General features: G+C 41.4%; 1 protein-coding gene across 2 annotated transcripts in view; it reads right to left on the bottom strand.

Moving 5' to 3' along the window:
- The window catches only part of MYO16 (myosin XVI), a 383536-nt gene that overhangs the window by 361794 nt on the left and 9020 nt on the right, over positions 1 to 12722 (bottom strand). Inside the window, exon 2 of one of the 2 annotated variants that reach the window (XM_048077900.2) lies at positions 10409 to 10567. The exons of the other annotated variant lie outside the window; for it this stretch is intronic. The gene's annotated coding sequence lies outside the window, so the exon portion shown is untranslated. The remainder of the gene's footprint in view (positions 1 to 10408; positions 10568 to 12722) is intronic. 2 annotated transcript variants of the gene reach the window in all.

The raw sequence follows: 12722 nt of genomic DNA, 5'->3' as shown, positions 1-12722 counted from the left end.
ATTGTTCCTATTCCTTCTGTCTGGTCCTGCTCGCTGTCTTTCATCAGCTTACCCGAAGAGGCGGCTTTAAGCCCAGTGTTTGTACCTTTTCTTTAAGCACAACACAGCTGAACCCTTCTCTTGCCAAAGCATCCAACACCTGGAAAGACAGCCTGGCCAAGCCAGAGACAGAAAATCCTCAGGCCACATAGGAACCTCTGAAGGTTGCTTAGTCTGGTCTTACGTATTATAACACAAGATTCAGGCAGGGATCCTTTAGGCAGGCACTGCACCCTGTCTGCAACATGTATAATGCTGTAGTGATGCATAGTCACATGTTGATTCTTCATGCTAAAAGACCTGAAGCACCAGTTCAACAACTGTAAAAGAGCTGAAATGAGAAAGAAGAGGCCAAGGTCTAGGATCAGCCTACTAGAAGTAGGTTGAGCAAAGTGCTTGACTTGAAAGAACAACTAGTGGAAGAGCTGTGCACACACACAAACCAGTAGCAAGGATTGCTTGCTTGAAAGAAAATGCGCAGAAAAAAAAAATCAAAACCACCAAAGGAAATGGTGCCCTCAAAAAGAAGAATAACTGTGAAGCTTGTAGACCCTTCTATCTCCCTGGTGAACACTGAATGGCTCCAGAATCAAAGTAGGAAACACGCCTCTACCTGCCCAGAGTTATTCTAGAATAGAATAAAACCAAGATTCTGCAAGAGATCAGATATTTAAAAGCAGAGCTCAAGTTTTGATTGCTAGAGCAGTCATTAAGTGATGAAGAATGGAGGAACTGGTCATTTTCAGGGGGTGGAAGGGGAAAATGGGAAAGGGGAAAGGGTTTCCCCATGTGGTAAATATGGCAGTAGGTAGATTAGAGGTTCATTACATGAGAAAATGAGCTACCCCACCCTGTTGTCTCCACACTACATAAAAAGTGTTCTGAGGAGTCATGCTGAAAGATGTTGAACATCATCACCGCACTCTAGAAGGGCTACCTAGCACTGAAGACAGTTCATCACCCCCATAGGGCTTAAAAAGCAATGAGACAAAGCTTTCTTACACAGACACTGCAGTTTATTGAAACAGGAGTATATATTGCTTTTCTTGTGAAATCCCCACTCCTGCCCCCAGTTCTGGTTTTGTTCAGCCTTGTGCACTGGTGGAGTGAACAAAAAAAAAAGCGAGAGTTCTTCCATAAAGAAAATCTGAAAAGCAGAGAGGTGAGAAGACCTACTTGAAACTCACTTCCCCGCTTCTCCTCCTCATCTTAAGACTTTAAAGAGCATCACAATAAAAGTCCAGGAAGCATGTTTCTGAGTGTTAAAAAACAGGCTTCTTAGAACAGGGAAAAAAATTATATGACCATAATACAAGTGGCACCCACATCAGTATTATTACTTGCAAGTTTTATTATGCAAATATATTCTGGAAACAAAAAAAAAGGATTAGGTATTCAAACAAGAACTATAAAAGTTTTTGGTAATCAACAACAACACATTGAAATATGCAAATGGCACAGGATTTCATAGTAAAATACCATAAGACATTGGAAAAGCCAAATAAATTCTCAAATTAATATCAAGCTTCACATTCTAAGACATAGCATTTGCAGAACTGGCGGTAAATAAATTCATTTTAAAACAGCATGCAGCTGCAGTAACTCTTCAGTCTGCATGTGTAGATGCTTAACTAACAACAGGAGAGGCTCCCTCTGCAACTGCTACTGCCGAGCTGATGTACTTATTTTGCCTAAACTCACAGGTTCCGATTTTCCAAGTTTATTCCACTGGCAGTACCTGCTGCGCAAACCCAGCCCCAGCAAAACCCCCATTTCTGGGGCTACACATCCCATTGGAGAGTTTTCCCTGGGGGGAGACAGTCGGAGCTGCACACACGGTCTGACATGGAGCTGACAGCAACTGCTGTCAATGCTAACTCCAGTGCACTGCTGGTGACACCTGCACAACTTGACACAGGAACCTCCTTTACAGCAAGTGCTAACACTGAGCCAGCGCGTCAAGGAGAACTAATCCACAGCATTATCTCTTGCATTTCTACACTAGCCTCAGTGCTGTCTTTTCATCCTCCTTGCTGCTAAGCTAACAGGTGTTAACAAGAAGTTAACAGCTTCAGACCAATGTCCTCTGTAGCCTTTTCACACCAGCTTGCTGGCATATCTATTACACACCGATGTCTGGTTAAAGCTTCGGCCAGCACAAATCCTTCCTTTCAGCTGGATCTGCATTTCAGGTAGCCCCTACCCACACTGACAGGGAGCAATGCAAGGACCAAAGTTCAGTCCCTGAGCTCCCCTTGGGGATCTCTTAGTGGTCCCATTGGTTTCCCTCAGCCCATTTTTCCAAAGCAGAACATGCATTCGTATCCATCCAGATTTGCAGTTTGGTTCAGGAAGCTTCTGCTCTTGGAAGTCCTGCTTCTGAGGTTCGCAGCATCCACACCATTAGTCAAACTCTGCCCGAGAAACAGGAAGAGCTGACATTTTCCTTGGAGCAGGGAGATAGAAATTCTCCAGCTTTTCCAGCCCTATTATTCTGTATTTGAGAGCTTGGAAAAGGAAAGCTAGGACTCAGCTCCCTCACCCTTCTCCCCAGTACTCCATCCTGGAAGGAAGCAAAGAGTCAGCCAGCAAAACAGAACTTTCCACAGTGCACATCCTCACTGTCACCAGCAGATATGCCAAACGTGGAGCTGGTAGCCTCCCTCCTGAAGCCACACAGACAAAACACACCATGTATGCTCAAGCAGAGCTATGCAGATGTAACTGCACTAACACAGCCATGAGATAAGGCAAGTCAAACCTAAGAAATAGACTGATACTTACAACTGAGGTTAGCTATTTAACACACATTTAACTCGTGCAAACTGACTTTTAAATCATGCTTTAAAAAAGAAGTTAAATCACTTTCCAGCACAGAGTTGCCATGCTTTGAGCAAACTCTAAAAACATACACACTGCACTACCATATGTGGCACCTTGTTCTGGGACAGCTTAATTTGGGGTTGAATCCACATCACAGCACACCCTGGCTGAAAGAAAACACACTGCTGCAGCTGCACCCATTCCTATCTGCCTGCCGGTTGGCCAGGAGGCGCAGACAAGGCAACATGTTGTGCCTTAAACATTTCTTACCCCTTACCAGCCTAGGCACCGTAAAATATTTATAGACCATTTTAGGTGGCGTTTCATTGCCAGTTCCATATGCTTAGCTGAACTATTCAATGCTCAGAATGACAATAAAGAGAAGATTACATCTGAATGCACAGTGTAGCAAGTATTTTCCCCTTTAGCTACTCTAGGCCATTACCTCCCTAAATAAACAACACACAGCCTGCTTGCTCCATCAGCCGGGTTCTGCAGCATTAGCCACTTCTCTGCAGCATGAGGATGGAGGTGGCTCAAATATCTATTCCAGGGTCTCATCTCCATTCATGGATATTCACACACTTTCCTGGACACCAGGAGGAGAGCAGAGCCTGAAGGGTGCGAGTGTACATGGTGTACAGCAAAAGAATGAGAGAAGCAAGGCAGCTACAGATCCCTTCCCCAAGCACTACATGGTTTTGCTCCTCCCTGTAGGCATGAACATATGATGCAGCACTCAAAAACAGAAAATTCCTTGCAATGTACAAAGGAAGAAAATGAGGAATGTGTCTCATCTCCAGAATAATTTAATATATACTGAAGGGAGACAGCCACTACTATGGGAAAAAAATTGTACTCATAGGCCACTGCAAATTAATGAGGAGACAGGAGGAAGATACATAACTTCAGGATGTGCCACAACTTGTCTCTGCTGCACCATCAAGCATTTGTTCTCGCGTATGTGGTAGCAATGTTGTATACGAGATATGCTTTGCAGGGGGAGACAGTGCAGACTGAAATGCAGGACAGAAGAAGAAAGTTCCAGCTAACTGAACAGATTTGAAGTCTGTTACCTTCCTTGCAGAAGAAATTGCCTACCATATTGAGCCACTCCTGTGGGTAGCCAGTCTAGTGAAAAGGATGATCTTTTAGGTGCTACTACAATATTTAGGATCCTAAAGCAGCTCATTGGATCAGCTCCCCAGTGGTAAACCAGTTAGGGTAATCCCAGCTATATCCAACAGTGAACTCTGGACAAATGGTAGAGCTTTTAGTTTGCTTTGACAAAAGCTGGCTAGGCACCAGCCTTGTACTATAGCTCCAGCACAAACAGGACTGCATGTGCCGTCCTCCAAACCTTTCTCCTTTTCTTTGTGTCACTTGCCTAGAAGTTTTGCAATCTATTCAAGTTTAATGGTTGGTTTTGTTTGGCGGAGGAGAGAGGTGGTATTTTTTGTTTTGTTTTATTTAGGCTTTAAATATAAAATGGAACCCAAGACATCTTTCTAATATCTCTTCATGCATGTTTTTTTTTGTCCACTACACTCACACCTTTAAATTTATAGAAGTTCACTTTAAATACAGAAGACCTGTGTATTTTCCTCTCATTTCCCTTCCCACTTGCTGCCTGTTCAGAGCTGGAAGACAGCACCTTTTGCATTAAATCCTGACCAGGCCCATTAACTTCAGGAAACCATCCCCATTAAAACAGCAATATATTGATATGCGAACGCTCCACTCCCCAAAGCTTTTTTTTCACCACTTCATTACCATTTTTCACTGCTGAACCATTATATCCTCCCAAAGTGGGTCTTTATTGTTCAATTTCCTCAGCCTACCATTAATGACACAACAAAAGGAGAGGCAATTGCAGATAAATCAGCCAAACTTCCCATTGGGCTCCCCTTCTGCACTGCTGCCATCTGTGCCGGCTGCCGCGCGTGCTCGGGGACAATACCGCACAGGTCACGCCGCTCTCCAGCCGCTCGTGTCAGCTCTTTGTGGCCGTCACAGTCCAGTACCTCTGCTGTCTGCCTTCAGATGCACGTCTGCAAGGGAGAGAGTCCTTTCACCTAAGCTGGAGGCAGACAGCTGAGCTCCCAGCGCGGCAGATGCCCTTCTCCTCCAAGACAACTTGCTGCTCGTCACCTGCTCCTTACCACATGGATTCACAAATCAGAGATTTCAAGACTTGAGAGGCAACATGTCACATTTTCAATGCCCAGCTTACTCCCCAAAAATTCTCCCTGACACAAGATGGTCAGACCGAACTGTCTCTTTGGCAAAGAACAGTATTTCCAAGGCAATAAATACACAGGAAGCTTAAACCACAAACAAGGTTAGGAATATGGGAACATTTCTTTCGACTAAATTAACACTAGCAAAAGACAGAATGAAATATTGATCTATGTTTCTGAAATAGCTTTCTGAGGTTTGCAACCACCTTTTCATACTTGTGAACACAGTGCGGCAAAAAAAATTGATCATCACTCACTTCGCAAGCTGAACTGCATGGATCGTTAATGGTTGACTTGTTAATTAAATACGGTAGCAGAATCCCAGATTAGTCCCGTCTTTATAAGAAGACCATTAATAAACCTGTTTTTCAATTTAAGAAACATCATTTCTGCATACAGTAGCCATTGTAATATTCCTGCCTAAGTACAGTATTTCATTCATTACTCTGACAGGTCGCATCACTTATATTCTTGTGGATGGCCTATTTCAGCAGCTCGCACACGCTATCTCTGTTTCCATGCAGAAAACCCACAAGCACAATGTCTCCTTTAAATCTTACATCACCATTTTCATAAACCAGCAGGCACAAAAAAACAAACCCATGAACAACAAACTCACAATAGGCTTCTCAATTTATTATTTGGCGCCACAGAAAATGATTGTTTAACTGAAAAATTCTCATCTTCCTGTTTTCCATTTTTTTTCAGTCTCTTGCAGTGCATGTAAAATAAAAAAAACTTGTCTACAAATACTCAACAAGGAAACCAAACAGGTCCAGTACAGCTGTGTCCTTAATCTTTCTATATTGCATATTATGATATGAACATGAGCACGTACAACAGCTGTTGTGCTATCTTACTTTTGATTTACAATGTGATGGATCAGTAACGTTGACATGATCTGGCCCTAATTCTCTCAAGTATGGTATCCAAGGTGAATACCAAGCAATATACTTGTTCTTTCAAACATACAAATACTTGTTCTTTCAAAACAGACAGCAAGTGCCACTGGCAAGAATATTCCCCTCAGAGAAGCCTTAGAAAAATGGTAGCTGAGAAGGGATTCTTTTTGAAAGTTTCTATGACACATCTCATGTAATCAATGTGATTAATACTCATATACCATATAAACATATACATACACAGCATCCTTCAATATTGAAAACATTATTTCAGGACTGAGACAATGAATGTACAATGATTAAATGACTAGCACAGTGAAATGCTGAGGTAGCAATACTGCTAAAATACATGCTACGATTCAGTCCTGCCTTCACTAGACAGATAGAGCCATCGCTGTGGAAGATTGTCTTTTTGGCTAATACTTAATCAGGCTTCAACTATGTATTGCTAATAACTGTGAATAATAAATTAATTCCAAGACTGCGGCATAAAAGGATATAGAAGAGTGATGGATGGTTGTTAAGAGGTCTGTTCCAGAGACAGGAAATAATCTTAAACGCCTTTTTTTTTTTTTAATTATTATCTATCCATTATTGCAAATCCCTAATGAAAACTCCACTATTTCCTATTTTAAGTATACAGAAAAGGAAGTTTTAGGAAATAGTGACTTAGAGTGGAGGCCAAATGAAGAATAGGCACAATTCTTCTTTCATACAGCTTGTTTTTAAGAAGGTGCAATTGATCTCCTTTCAGTGGAGTTTTTCTGATGTATGTTTCTCATGTAAACAAGCCAGCTATTTTACAGAAACCCCTTGGTATTTTCAGATCTTTACTTTGCCTCTATTTCTGAGAGCAAAATTTCTCACTCCCCAAAAATATGTATGACCAAAATTCTGTCTTTAAGAACTTCCAGTATAACAGTTCATCCTATTTTTAATGGATTTTGCTTCCTACTTTCTATCATACAGTAGGTTTTGAAGCAGTACATACAGTCCTTTTGCAGAAATTAACAGCATTTATTATGTTCCAGAGCTTGCAATTAAAAAGGGAATATTTCCACACCACTACAATATTTGGTATTGAACGATACACTGAAGTCTTCTCTGTGCTTAGAAAAGAGAATAACCAAGATACTGCAGATACCTTATTTAATGAGGGGAAGTCTTTGCTTCTTTTGAATTACTTGAAATAAATACCATTTTCTTTGTTAAGGAGATACTGAATAAATTATACTAGTTAATGTGTTTTTTAGAGGGACTCAATTAATATCAGATATTCACAGACAACATAATAGAGTAAATCAAGATCAGTATGATGCCCCTCAAAGGATGAATAATTAAGTCTTAGCTGCAATACGTACAAAACCAGCAGATTGCAGAAATTTTCTGGCTGCATAGCTGATGTTCCATTTGCTTTGAAATCATTAGAGAAAATGCCTCAAAATGTAGACTATATCAAGAAAAACACTTTTTTTCCAAAGAATGTTTTAATGCAGTACATCAATTTCTCACACAATTTATATACAGAGTACCACACTTTTTCAAGGGAAAAAGGCACATTAAATACACACATCCATGGAGATACAAGAGCATTGCAATTTTACTAGCTTTGGTGCCAGAGAAGACAGATACTACTTTGCCTACACAGGTTGCAAAGTGAAAGGAAAAACCTGTATTCATTTCAGTTTAGTATTTTCTTAAATATTGTAGATCAGGAGCCATAACATTTAATGGATAATCTGAAAGTTCCTTTATAGATTATGAGATTTGGTATTTATGATTTAGTAGTCAAATCTATACATTATTATATAGATTATAATGATAGCCTGACCTTGGCTGGCTGGCAGATGCCCATACAGCTGTTCTGTCACTCCCCCTCAACAGAACAGTGTGAGAAAATAAGGTGGAAAAAGTCATGGGTCCAGACAAAGACAGAGAAATCACCTACCTATTACCACAGAATCCTAGAATCACTTAGGCTGGAAAAGACCTCTAAGATCATCATGTCCAACTGTTAACCTAGCGATGCCACATCTACCACTAAACCATGTCACTGAGCACCACATCTACATGTCTTTTAAATACCTTCAGGGATGCTGACTCAACAATTTCCCTGGGCAGCCTGTTCCAGTGCCATGCAACCCTTTCAGGGGAGAAATTTTTCCTAATATCCAACATAAACCTCCCCAGCACAACTTGTGGCCATATCCTCTTGTCCTGTCACTTGTTGCTTTGGAGAAAAGACTGACCCCGATCTCTCTATAGCCTCCTTTGAGGTAGTTGTAGAGAGAGTAAGGTCTCCCCCGAGCCTCCTCTTCTCCAAGCTAAACAACCCCAGTTCCCTCAGCCGCTCCTTATAAGACTTGTTCTCTAGGCCCTTTGCCATCTTCATAGCCCTTTCATTGCTCCAGCACCTTGATGTCCTTCTTGTAGCGAGGGGCCCAAAACCAAACACTATTCAGGGCGCGGCCTCATCAAGTGCAGGGGAACGATCAATTCCCAAGTCCTGCTAGCCATACTACTTCTGATACAAGCCAGGATGCTGTTGGCCTTCTTGGCCACCTGACCACACTGCTGGCCAGCTATCAACCAACACCCCTAGGTCCTTTTCTGCCAGGCAGTTTTCAAGACACGCTTTCCCCATCACTGGGGAAACAGACTTGTCTTCAGGAAACATTATTTAATTCATTGCCAATTTAAATGGAGCAGGACTGTGAGAAAAAGACAATAGCGAAACACCTTCTCCTCACCTCCCCATTCTTCTCAGGCTCAACTTCACTCCTTCCGTCCGTCCCAGCTCTTCCATTTCTCCCACTCCCCTTCAAGAGGCACAGGGGGCTATGGTGAACTGGGGCTGTGCTCAGTCCATAACAGTTCCCCTCAGCTCCTCCTTCCTACTCTCATTTTTCCCCTGCTCCAGTGTGGATCGTTCCACGTCCTGCAGTCCTTCGTGAACTGTTCCATCGTGGGTCCTTCCCACAGACTGCAGTACTTAGTTCATCAATCTCCCACAATAAGAGCTTAACTCCAAACAGCTACAGTTTTCTAGAAAAAAAGTTCTTCCATGGAAAATCTCCAAGGAAATCCCCAATGTAACTGTGGACAGGTTTCCCCAGGTACAAGAGACTTCCCAAACCTTTAAAAAATGGGTTTACAAGCTTTGTTGTTGGCAGAGTGCATTCTAAGGCAAACTAATTCTATACTGTGCTTAAAGGTGGCATGGAATAAAATAGTTCCGTTGGAAGGGACCTACAAAGATCACCAAGTCCAACTGCCCGACCACTTCAGAACTAACCAAAAGGTAAAGCATATTAATGAGGGCATTGTCCAAACGTCTCTTGAACACTGACAGGCATGGGGCATCAACCACCTCTCTAGGAAACCTACTCAAGGCTTTGACCACCCTCAAAGTAGAAAATTTTCCCTAATGCTCAGTGTGAACCTCCCCTGGCAGAGCTTTGAGACATTCCCACACGTCCTGACATCGGTGCCCAGGGAGCAGAGATCAGCACCTCCCTCTGTGCTTCCTCTCCTCAGGATGTTGCAGAGAGCAACGGGGTCACGCCTCAGCCTCCTTTTCTCCAGACCAGACAACGAAGTGTCCTCAGCCTCTACTCACCAGATATGCCCTTCAGCCCTTTTACACTTACAGTCAATGCACAGATTTTAATAAAGACCTTGAATAAACATTTTTATTTATATAGCAACTGAAATGCATAATATAAAAATAGATTAACATACTCATTGAGTAACTCTAAATTTGATACATAAATTCATTAGGGAAGCAATAAACATACTGTATAAATTAATTACTTTGTGGTTATCTTCATTAAATGCTACTTAATGAGTTAATAAGCTTGAAAAGCAATGACAAATTGCTAACGTACATGTACAGGATTTTTCTTTTTTTTTTTTTTTAAAAAAAGCAGCACATCTAACAGAATGCTGCAGCTCTAGATATAAGCTAGCAAAATTGCCAGCTGGTCACTTTACCTTGTGAAATGCATTAAAAAGTACCTTTCCCTACAGGATTTGAATGTGACAGAAAAAAGTGCAGACTTTACAAAATTCGTCTGCAGAAGACAGGCTTGCTACGGTTTAAGAACCACCTACTACTAAAACAAAAACTTCTTATTTGTCTTACAGGATGACTTCCAGCTTCTTTGGAAACATTAGATTCTGCCAAATCAAAAACATACACACGCACATACATATGCATACACACATTTGTATACACAGACACACAAAAATATATCGCTGCTTTTGACGATTATGATCACGCTTTTGTGGCTTTAACATCTTAGGATGACAAACACATAACCACATAGTGAGTGGGGAATTGGGAAGTTACCCTCCAGAGGCTGAGCAGCACTGGGGAAAGCTATATCCAGAGCTGATAAATACCTTAACTTCTGTGATGGTGCCTGAGCATTCCAGCATTGACTGAGCTCTGTTATCAGCATGCTGTGGAAGACTGGAACGGTGGCCCCATTTGTCATGTCACAGGTATGGGCTGCTTATGCTTTCATCTGGTGGAGCGCAAATGCTGAAACTGGCGTTGGTCTATGTTACAATTAAACACAAAAAAAAAGCCACATAAACATAGTTTTCACTTGCTCTGTTTCCATGCCATAATATATATATATATACACATATATACATATGAGTGAAGATGGCAAGCTGCATTCCAGAGTACATTAGTCATATTGATACTATAAATAGTCGTATTGATATTATAAGTACCTTTATTCTGAAACAAAACATAGCCTGAAAGGATACAAGACACGGACTCCTGATGGCTCTTGAACAGGAGAACCTTTATTGCCCTTTTTCACCACTACATATACTTTCCCCGTAGCCCCACGCACTGTCCATGTGCCCGAATCTGTCTTACAATTGGTTAGAGACCCTCAGACACGCGCCTCGAGCCAGCCAGCAACTGGCCACTGCCCAAAGCTCATCTTTAACACTGTAGCCAATTTACTTTATCTCCACCTTGCTCAAGTTTTTGGTTCTACCGCTTGTTTCCTCATTATCTCTAATTCAGGGACGTGTGAAACAGCGCAAGGCCACCTGCAAATTCCTTTCCCACACCTGAACATATCTCCAATGCCACATCAGTGCATTAACTAAGCATGGTTCAGTGAATGTATTAATATGCAGGTCTCTCACCTTTCCAGGACATGTATAATTTGCAGTGAAACTACCGGTGTAACCTTGAATAAAATATTTAAGGCAATCTTTGACAATTGCACACTCAAATGATTCCTTAGAAAAGCTCAGGATATTAATCCAAAGTTCCATCCCTTAACCTGATTTTGTTAACTTCTTCAAACTAACTTATACCAACAGAATCTAACTTCCCTTTGCAGGAACAATAAACAGATAGAGAGAGCAGTATTTTGAACAAAGCATTTCATTCCTTTAAAGAGATTGTCATTCCTTAGATTACTTTCCTTTTTCCTCAAGAACACCTAGACCAAGGAAATTAGGATATGCAATTCCTGATTGAGAACCATGAGAAATATCCATGAGCAAACTTCAAGGCTTACGTGACTACACACACACACACACACAAAGCAGTTTTTAGCATCCTCCAGCATGACCAGTAAGATCTCCATATGAGTTCACAGCACAGGAACCCTATTTAAACAAAATCCAGAAGAAATCAGCTACCAAATCGACACCAGGGAACACTACAGTATTAGTCTTGCATCACGTAAGTTGCTCTGCATTGCTATGACAGCAGCATCAACTCCACAAATTGAGGGGGGACACAAAAGTACACTTCACAAGAAGGTACATGCTGATAGAACAGCTCCCAACAATTCTTTCTTCAAAGTAAATAACCCTGTAGCCTATTGTTGAGTGAAACCTCAAATTCTTTTAAAACCTAACCATTCAGTAAACGTAACTGTGTCCATCAATCACATGAAGTCTTTAGACATTTTCTGTTGATTTTGCGCACTTAAGACTAAGTCACAAAGGATTTGAAAGCCAGAACACAGTTAAATGTCATCTCTACACTGGGTCAAAACGTGTATTAAACAAATGAAGACATACTCATGTTACAAGCAAGCCCTCACCAGTTCTGTGCTGAGACTTTGGCAATAAGACAGCTAATGAGAACAGCTCTACTCTACTCAGCACTGTTTAGGACACTAACAAATTGTCTTTAGATGTCTTGTCATCACGTTCCAACAGGAAGAAGCCACATTGCGGAAGGGGTATATGGAGGGGAAGAGAAAGACAGGTCACAACATACTCCCATAAGGAAATCTTCGATCCCAGGCTAATTACTGGCATAACAGCAATAAACAATACTAGAAAAAAAAATACATGGAACAAGACTACCCGTTTATCTAGGTTACTATTATATTTTGAACTACTGATAGGCACTTTAACCTTCATGTCTTAATTATCAGTAGTCATTACAGTACTTTGAAAGAACTGTTTTGAAAAGGAATTTTAACACAGTTTGAAACAGAAGGACCACAATCGGTCACCGCCTGCATTTTCACAAAAACAGACCGGAGAATCGCAAAATGAAGGATGGGTGGTACGGGTTGAGATTGGTTTTCTTTCTGTTTTCCTTTAGTGTATCTTATTATCTCACTCCTGAACCATTGTGCCTGTGGAAGAGATGAGGAAAGGTCATCAGTAGCCAGTGGCAGCACCAGCTGGGAGCTTGAAACAGCACTTGCAGTTTTCAGCTGTC

The sequence above is a fragment of the Anser cygnoides genome, chromosome 1 (genome assembly GCF_040182565.1).
Source record: "Anser cygnoides isolate HZ-2024a breed goose chromosome 1, Taihu_goose_T2T_genome, whole genome shotgun sequence".
Classification (NCBI taxonomy): Eukaryota; Metazoa; Chordata; class Aves; order Anseriformes; family Anatidae; genus Anser; species Anser cygnoides.
The sequence above is the reverse complement of the archived record's forward strand: the minus strand, read 5'-3'. Positions and strand labels throughout refer to the sequence as shown.